Source organism: Silene latifolia, chromosome 1 (assembly GCF_048544455.1).
Source record: "Silene latifolia isolate original U9 population chromosome 1, ASM4854445v1, whole genome shotgun sequence".
NCBI lineage: Eukaryota > Viridiplantae > Streptophyta > Magnoliopsida > Caryophyllales > Caryophyllaceae > Silene > Silene latifolia.
Genome location: NC_133526.1, coordinates 58,681,398 through 58,691,278, shown reverse-complemented (window position 1 = coordinate 58,691,278; position 9,881 = coordinate 58,681,398). Strand labels below are relative to the sequence as shown.

The following is a 9,881-nucleotide window of genomic DNA, read 5'->3' as shown; positions in this document are numbered from 1 at the left end:
TATCATGGGTCTTGGATGCGGTAGTTTTTCGCATGTCGCTAGGTCTGCGCAGGTTTAGGACTAGGGTGTTTACCTTACCTCGCGGTATAGACTCGTGTTACAGAGTGACTATTGACGGTACTAGGAACTTATGTCTGTCTCTAGATATATTGTCCTTTCTTGTTTGATGATTCTATGAATCATAGAAGGTGAGATGCAAGCCGGCTATGGTTGATAGAGTTTGGATTCCCGGATGTTATGTGATTCACATGATAGTGTAGTATGAGTTGGTCTAGTATTCACATGCTAGGACTATGTGTTGTTATATTGTTGTTCACATGATAAGCACGATTGTTTAGCATCTATATGCTAAGGCTATGTGTTATTCATATTCATATTCTTATGTTTACATGTTATATTAATTATGACATTTCGTGGCTGGGAGAACTCGGAGTTACTCCCCACTGACTGTGGCTTTCGTATTTGTATAAAATGCGATTGAGAGGTAGGTGATGCATATATGGGGTACATGGACGAGCTAGCGAGCAAAGTAACCTTGGGACCTAGATTGACTTTATTTTATTGTGACCCTTAAACACTTTTTATGACATATACTTTGAGGGACATATGTCTCCCTTTTTCATATTTGGGTTGTATAACTTTGTTTCGCGACTTTAGCGATGTTTTATGTATGAGATTTATTTTAGACCTTGCATGTTTGACACCTTCCTATTTGGATATTTTTATAACAGGTTCAGGTTTCGTTTTCGGTTTTAAAAATTACAGGTTTTTACCCAAATAAACCTATTACAAACATATCCATGCAGTTTTTATCTAGAATTATGTGTTTACTTTTCCACAATGAATGAGGGTGTCACACATTTACCATCTCCTTAGTCCTCGGTAGCAAAGTTTGAAAGAATGTTTGAGTGATGTACCATTCCGGTATTCCATGATGGGGGCAACTTGCTATTAATTCTTGATATCGGTCCCAAGCTTCACCTAAAGACTCCCCGTCTTCTTGTTGAACTGTATGAATCTCATTATGGAGCATTGCGGTCTTTGATGAAGGGTAATATTTGGCCATGAATGCTTTAGCCAAGGCATCCCATGTCGTAAAGGTATCCGGGGGGTGAATGTTCAACCACCGGTCCGCCTTGCCCGTCAATGAAAACGGAAACAACATCATTCTCAAGGTGTCCTCGGACACCCCATTCTTTTTCATCATTGAAACCTTCCTCTTAAACTTCCGTAGGTGAGCATGGGCATCCTCTTTAATATGCCCCCCGAACAAATCCTTCTCAATCAACCCGACTTGGGCGGGATGCATTTCAAAGTTCTTTGGGGCCAAGGTGCCAAAATTAATAGGGTTACATGAATCATTATGGTTAGGCCGGTTGTGATCTCGTAGAGCCATTTGTGGTGGAGGATTTGGTATATGAGGGGGTGGTGATTGAGGTGGGTTATTTGGAATAGGGAAGTTATGAAAAGGGTTTTCTATTAGAGTCTCAATTGTGATGTTTGGTTGAAGTGTGGATGTGGTATCAATATTTTGTGGGGTGTGTGAATTTGGTTGATCAATGTTTGCCCGTGGAGGGTTCCGAACTCTATCAAGGGTCCTTGTCCTCAAGGTCCTAAAAAGCCTCTCGGGGTCGGAATTGAAGAGTAGAGCTTGGTGATTCCTTCTAGGCATGCACTCAATAAACTGTTAGTCTCCTAGTGTCTTTACACACTAGGGGAAGGCAAGAAATCACACACTGTACAATGAAACACACAACTACTAAAACAAACTAACAAGTGAGATAAGACTAAAGCTAAGACTCTTGATAAACTAAATATAACATAACGCCATCCCCGGCAACGGCGCCACTTGATGTGCAAGAATTAGTGATAGGGTCAAGTCTCTTACCATCAACAAAATATAACCTAATTTAGTGCATAAATCGGGGTCGAACCACGAGGATGGAGGGGTTTCTACTTAGTCTAAATAGGAGTCTAGTCTAGTCAAAAATGAAGAAAAAGGGTTTTGATTTAAACTACTTGATGCAACTAAGCAAACTATTGAAGAATATGTGTTCAATTGATTAAAGGCTAGGGTTTTCGGGGTTATCTAAATGATCTATGGGCAAACAAGTCGATTTAAAGAGTCTATGATGAAGGTTTGTCCTAGGATGGGAATCAATCTCTTGATCATCCTAAAGGTGATTACCAACTCTCATTAAGCAAAAACCCATTCTAAAGCATGCAACAAGACCACCACAAACTCTCATTTAATGGAGGAATTAAGCAACTAAGACAAAAAGCACAAGTTCTCACTCACACATTTCATCAAACACCTTGTGTGCAATACTAAGAAAGACAAATATTTCACCAAGGACTCAAAATAATCAAACTATCATGCTCAATAATCCCATTTAGACTCCCCCTAAACCCTAGAAGGGTAACTACTCACTCATGTCAAAATTGTTCAAAGAAACAAATAGAGAAGAACAAACAACAAAAAGACGTGACATAATAATGATTCTAACAATTATAAAAGACAAATCAAAATGTAAACAATTGATTAATAAAGTAAATAAGAGAATAGATGTACCAAAAAAAGTAAAGATGATTGCTTTGATTGAATGAATGAAGGAAATCCTCCAAAAATCTCCCAATACAATCCTCAAAAACAAGTGTAAACAATTGACAATTGTTAATACTAACTAATTTTTACTAAGTAATTAATAATAATTATGGAAAGATTAAAGCTTGATTAGGGAAAGATTACAATAATTAGGGAAAGTTTTCAGATCTAGGGTTATGTATACAATTGATTAGGGGAGGGGTATATATAGTGTTTCATTGGATTAAGGGAGGAAAAGAGGAAAAAGCCCATTTGCGTGTAACGTCCTCCTGTGCCGGCGGGCCGGCTGCCGGCAGCGCCATCTTGGAAAACTAGGAAAAATAGATGTGGTGTATTTCCCTGCCGGTGGGCCGGCTGCCGGCCTGCCGGCAGGGAATTTTCTTTCTTGATTTCTTCTTTGATTTCTTCAATTGCTGTTGCTCCCTGCCGGTTGCCCGGCTGCCGGCCACCTGTGCCGGCAGCGAGTTCTTCAATTTCTTGGCCAAAAATCTTCTTCAAAAATCCTAAGTGTTGGGCGTGTGTTTCCTGCCGGTGGGCGGCTGCCGGCCTGCCGGCAGGGAACATCTCCTAGCTTCTTTTCCTCCTTTTCTCCTCACAGCAGCATCCCTTACCGGTGGGCCGGTTGCCGGCCTGCCGGTAGAGGGCTTCCTTCAGCTCCTTATCTCCCTTTTCTTCATGTAAAGGCATTGAAATGCCTTCCTCGCCCCAATTCCTCTATACTCGAGTCGATTCCTGCAAGAGGATACACCAAATCATAGGTACGGGGATTGGGCACAAAATTCAAGGAAAGGCATATGAAACCGACTCGATATGAGTCGGAATGCGTAAAAGAAAAAGGGAAATTCGGTGAAAATAAATCATATATCAATGGAGTGAACAACGACTCGCTCATTTTTACATCAAAATGGCGCCGTTGCCGGGGACGGTGTTATTTTATTAAGTTCTTGTTAATGGAGTTTTTACCTTTGTTTTGTTTGATTCGGGAGCATCACAGTCATTTGTATCATCGAGTCATGTTAAACGGTTGGGTTTGAGTGAGTTTGAGTCTGTAAGAGAGGAAGTTAGTTGGACAAGTTGATCTACCAGTAGACTTGTTAGAATTCCCTTTAGATGGTTTTGAGATGATAGTAGGGATGGATTAGTTGGGAAAGTACAAGGCTAAGATAGACTGTCATCAAAATAAGGTTTCTTTGAGAGGTCCTAAGGGGATTAGTGTGTCTTATCGTGGGTTTGTTGTCAAACCCAAAGTTAAGTTGATTGCAGCAGTGACTTTGAAGTCTTACCTGAAGAAGGGGTGTCCGTTTATTCCTGTGTCATGTGAGAGATCAGCGTATGGAGAGTCCGACAGTTGAGCAGATACCAGTGGGGGGAGAGTTTTCAGATGTCTTTCCAGAGGAGATACCGGGGTTACCACCGAAGAAGGAGATAGATTTCACCGTTGAATTGAAACCGGGGACGGGGCCAATCTCTAAGGCACTGTACCGTATGGGTCCTAAGGAGTTGGAGGATTTAAGAAAGCAGTTGGATTATTTGATTGAGAAGGGATACATTAGACCTAGTGTATCACCGTGGGGAGCACCAGTTTTGTTTGTGAAGAAGAAAGATGGGAGTTCGAGGTTGTGCATCGACTATAGGGAGCTGAACAGAGTGACGGTAAAGAACAAGTATCCTTTGCCAAGGATAGATGATTTGTTTGATCAGTTGAGCGGTGCAGCAGTTTTTTCCAAGATTGATTTGAGGTCGGGTTACCATCAGGTGAAGATTAGGGAAGAGGAAATACCAAAGACAGCTTTTACATCAAGGTATGGTCATTATGAGTATGTGGTGATGTCGTTTGAGTTGTCTAATGCACCTGCAGTGTTTATGGATTTGATGAATCAGGTCTTCAGTCAGTTCTTGGATCGGTTTGTGGTGGTCTTTATAGATGATATCTTAGTCTTTTCTAAGACTAAAGAGGAGCCTGAGGAGCATTTGAGGATCGTGTTGCAGACTTTGAGAAAACATCAGTTGTATGAAAAGTTGTCCAAGTGTGAGTTCTGGTTAGAGGAGGTTGCTTTTCTGGGGCATGTGATTTCAAAGAAAGGGGTAGCTGTGGATCTTGCAAAGATTGAAGCGGTTACCAAGTGGGAAGCACCAAAGAATGTGCCAGAGATCAGGAGTTTCTTGGGTTTAGCAGGATATTATCGACGGTTCGTTAAGGATTTCTCCAAGATAGCTAGACCTATGACAACATTGATGAGGAAAGAGAACAGGTTTCGTTGGGATGAAAGTTGTGAGACGGCGTTCCAGACATTAAAGGAGCATTTGACCACAGCTCCAATCTTAGCATTTCCTGAAGGGAGTGAGAATTTTAAGGTATATACAGATGCTTCAAAGAATGGGTTGGGTTGTGTGTTGATGCAGAATGGGAAAGTGATTGCCTATGCTTCTAGGCAATTAAAGCCTTATGAGGAGAACTATCCGACGCATGATCTGGAGTTGGGTGCTGTTGTGTTTGCTATTAAGATTTGGAGGCATTATCTATATGGGGCGACCTTTAAAGTGTTTTCAGATCACAAGAGTCTCAAGTACATCTTCACTTAAAAGGAGTTGAACATGAGACAAAGGAGGTGGATGGAGTTAATTGGGGACTATGACATGGATATTATATACCATGAAGGGAAAGCTAATGTGGTTGCAGATACTTTGAGCAGGAAGAGTGTGCATTCTCTTTGTTAGAAATTAATAATCTCATTAATTAACATATTCATATATGTGAGAAATTATTTAGTCATAAAATAATTACAAATCTTATGCATGCAAACATAAATAAATATAGAGAAGAAATCGTTTTCCTTACTATAAAATTTCGGATCAAAGAGCATAAAGTACGATCTCCTTCTTACTTGTTCTTGAGCTTTCCTTATATGGATGAACAAAGATTTAAAGATAGAATCTCTCCCAAAGATGAATACCCAAGATAACCCCTTAATAGATTAATATTATTAGATCTAGAATAATAATAATCTTACTAAAAATTGACCCAAAATATTTATTTTGTACTCTATTATTTCGGTAAAATAGAGGAAGGAATTTTTGGAGTTTTTATCTCTCTAATTTCATAAGATGTGTAGAGAGTTTTTTTTTCTTACTCTAGAAATAAGAATTGTATGAATAATTATGAAAGAACCCATTTGGCTCTCTTTAGAGGGCAAAACCGGTGGTGTGGGGAGGGTGCCCTATGCATGGGCTTGATTCTCTAACCAAGAATATAGGCATGCAAGGCTAGGTGTAGGTTTCATAATTATGTTTTCCACTTATAAATAATCAACACAATTTTATCCTAATACACACTCCATTTCGGTATACACACATAAAATGGATGAGTCCATTTTATTTGTGATTTTGTCAATATGTCACATGTGACACATTACATGACATCTTATATATAAAATGTATTTTTAACAATTAAAAATCAACATATTAATAAAATATGTCACTTATAAAAATTAACATAGTAATTCACATTACTTGTACCAAAATGGTTTACCAATTTATAAATCACAACATCTTGTATTTATAATAAATTATTCATTCAGTTTCAATTGTTTTCGTAAACAATAATTTCATCTAAGTAATAAAACAGTTCGATTACTTAGACCGTATCTTATTTAATCAAATTACAATGAGACACGTAAATATTACTTCCAAAATCGTCCGTCAATTTAAAGTAATTTAATTAACTCGTATCATCATACGATCAATTAAATATTCAATTAAGAGTGTTACCCTTTAGGTATGACCTAAGGGGATCAACTGATCACCACCGTCGCACGACAGTAATGTCAAACTCTAGTCAGCCAATCATTACCGATATGTGTGGACCAGTTGACTGTAAAATATTACATCTCACATGTATTATTAAAACGAGATTTAAACATGTGATCATCATGATCAACAGTTGTGATCGCATTATTGTCAGAGGACACATATTCCAACAATCTCCCACTTGTCCTCGACAAGTGTGCGTCACCAATTCTCTTGTCATATTACTATCTCCCACTCAATGCAAGGTGTCTTTCAGGTCGTACTTGCAAGTGATCATATCGAGAGTGGTTTCCTCGATCTGGAGAATAACTGATTGACCGGAATTATCTACCATAGATACCTTCCGAGCGTGGCCACGCATTTCCAGTTCATTACTCCTCGAGTGGCCCTGAGATATTGTTATAACCCTGACAAGGGGTGGACAATTCCTATTGCACTTATTCCCTTCGACTAGCCACAACCATCATAACCCAAAATATGCCCATTTGACCCCATTTACGAAGGTCGTAGTAACACAAATCAAAGTTAATCTGAAACTGTGTCATCTTAGGCGAACAGTCTTTAGTCAAAAGAATCGACTCATTAGAATACTATAGTAGCTCTCGCCACAACCAGGCTATATAAATTTGCCAGAACTCTATAAGTGGTCATAAGGCCCGACAAAGTGTTCCTAACAGTCTGCCTATGTGATCGACTAGTCATCTCACATGACTGTATGTCACTGAAATTGCCATCAATTGCATCACACTCTAGTCACTTCGAGACGTCACCTCATACAAGTGACTATGGGCAAATACTATGTTAATCCGGGTTCACTTTAACGGGGTTCAATATCGTCATACAACCCGTTTGGATGTAACAAAGTATAATAAAAGAGTTTTAAAGTAAAACTCGAACGACAAATGCGATTATCACATATGAATAGTCAATGCCTGATTACTACTTCATATTCTATAATCCAGTTTGATCTTGAATGTAGTTTTTCATCTCAATTTAATTGAAATGACATGACTCATCATGTTAAGCCTATGAGAAGGCTTTGGTTAGTAGGTTTTATCAACTTCTTGTACCTTACTCAACCTTACTACATACTCGTTTTACTTTGTAATGTATACATTTGCATTACAAAACTTTCTGAGTACGTGCCAAGATCCAATCAAGACATAGGCCTTCTAGCCTTAGAATAGCTCCCACTGTTTTCACAGTGTGCGGGACTCGTCCTCCTTGCACATCTCATGATTGCAGGTGTACTCAATTTTCGTTTGTAAATATCTCTCATTGTTATTTATTGCCTAGAACGATTCTAGCAAATCTATTTCTTAAATAACATAGCCACAATGGTATCTTAACCATCCTAATGTGTTTTGATTATGGTTTTGTCGGAAACCATGCGCAATCTCAATTGTCAATTGTCATTTGTGTAACACCCTTACACAAAATTGCATCAAAGACATTTTGCTTTAGATCCTCAATGCTTCTGCAAGCACTTAAGGGTAATCTTTATGGCTTACTTGGTAACTATTACTTAAATTCGATTTGAAACAATTCATCATACTTAAAGTATATGAAGTGTCATACATCATTTCCTATTTAATTGATTCGGAAATGAAACAAATGGAATCAATCAAATATGTTCAACTTGATTGAACTAGTCATTAATCTTATCAACATAAGACTTCTTATTTGACGCTAATATCATGTGGATTTATCTCCATAAATCTGGATATTAAACTTGTATTATAATACTCCAAAAGTCTTAAATCATTCCCAATGATCAATATGTCATCCACATATTTGACTAATTAAAATTTCTGTAACTCCCACTAAACTTTATGTATAAACACAACTTCTCGACCTATCGAGAAAAGTTTTATAACATGATCAAAACATTGATTCCAACTCATTAATGTCCTGCTTAAGACAATCTCTTAAGTTGTTCATTATCTTAGGATAGCAAGAATCTACAAAACTCAAGACATGTATTGAATACATTCCTTCTAATTGAAGAAGTGGGTTTTAGATTTACTCGCTATATGTATATCATCAAAATGAAACACAATCCCTAATAAGATCCAAATAGACTTAAGCATTTCAACTAGTGCAAAACCCTTTGCCACCAATCAAGCTTTGATATCTAACAATTCACTTGGAATTTATTTCGGATTTTCATGGCTCTAAGCCTTGTATTGAGTTGTGACTTAAACACTCTCATGTAAGTCATATGTTAATTACTTTCCAGAAGTAATCAACTTGAATCAAACAATTTCTTCGTAAGTTGCAAGCTCTTTACTTTCTAAAAGTAACACTAATTCATCATCTTCAACAAGTGATGACTTTAACCTCCTAGGTTTTGAAGAAACAACGTCTTACACAAAATGTCTCATATAGCCAAGAAAGACCAGTTTCTCGCGACATAACATTCTTTGTGGCTCTTGAATAATTTCTCCCACTCTGTCTTCTAGAAATAAACTTGTATTTTTGAAAGACAGGTTCACGAGCCACAAACCCGTTGTACTCGTGATTATAATAAGGAAAAATGAGCATTTGTTTCTTTTGAAAACTTACAAACATGGTACCCTACCATTTCATATCTCATTTGATTCGTTTTAGATTTAGTGGAAAAAATAATTTAGACAAAATGATAAAATCCCCAAAAGGATCAAGTAACTCAAAGTAACTTGATTGAAGTCCAAACCATATCGAATAGCGTTTGATTTCTTTATCCAACCACACATTATCCCATAATGCATGCTAAGAGAGATTAATTTTTGATACTATATCACATTTCCTTTGGCTTATATCAAAGTCTTCACTTTGATAATCCCATCATGACTAAATCGTGATTCTTTGAACTCTTTGAACTTCTTCAAAGATTTCTCTATTTACCTTATTAAGTGAACATATTAGCGTCAACTTAAATCGTTGGTAAAAAAAAATGATCAACCTATTTTGGATCAATGATTTACAACCTCAATCTCCTTTTCAACCAAAAAGCACGAGACATCTTGTTTTGAATACAAAATATGCATATACCATAAGATTAACAATCTAATGGTTTCAAGAGTACTCGATAACTCTTTGCGTTCATCATTCCAGAATTTAAGGTTTAATCCTGGGTTTACCAATTTGAGTCTTACATCATCTACATGATGTGTCATTCTAGTTTGGTTTAGAATATAATCACCTTGATAATGGGCTAGCCATACATTAAATTATGGTGTATAGGGTCACAAAAGTGAAACCTCTTTTGTATCTTAACAAGTTTATATTCTTATTTAGAGTTTATGCACTTAATAGTCATAATTAAGTACAACTTTAAATCCAAAAACTAGATTGAGTACACAATTACTCTATCTCTCAACATCATTGTTGCTAGTCGTCATATTTTAATCATTCTATGTATCAAATACAATGTTGAAAACCACCATCGGTTTCTAATATTGACGAGGTAGTATTAGCAAAATTTATG

At 37.3% G+C, this 9,881-nt stretch overlaps 1 non-coding gene across 1 annotated transcript; it reads left to right on the top strand.

The window, feature by feature from the left end:
* Nucleotides 1-926: 926 nt before the first annotated feature.
* On the top strand, nucleotides 927-1,033 carry LOC141620859 (small nucleolar RNA R71). Its single transcript, XR_012532053.1, has one exon. It is a non-coding gene; the product is annotated as a small nucleolar RNA R71 (small nucleolar RNA).
* The last annotated feature ends 8,848 nt before the right edge of the window (nucleotides 1,034-9,881 follow it).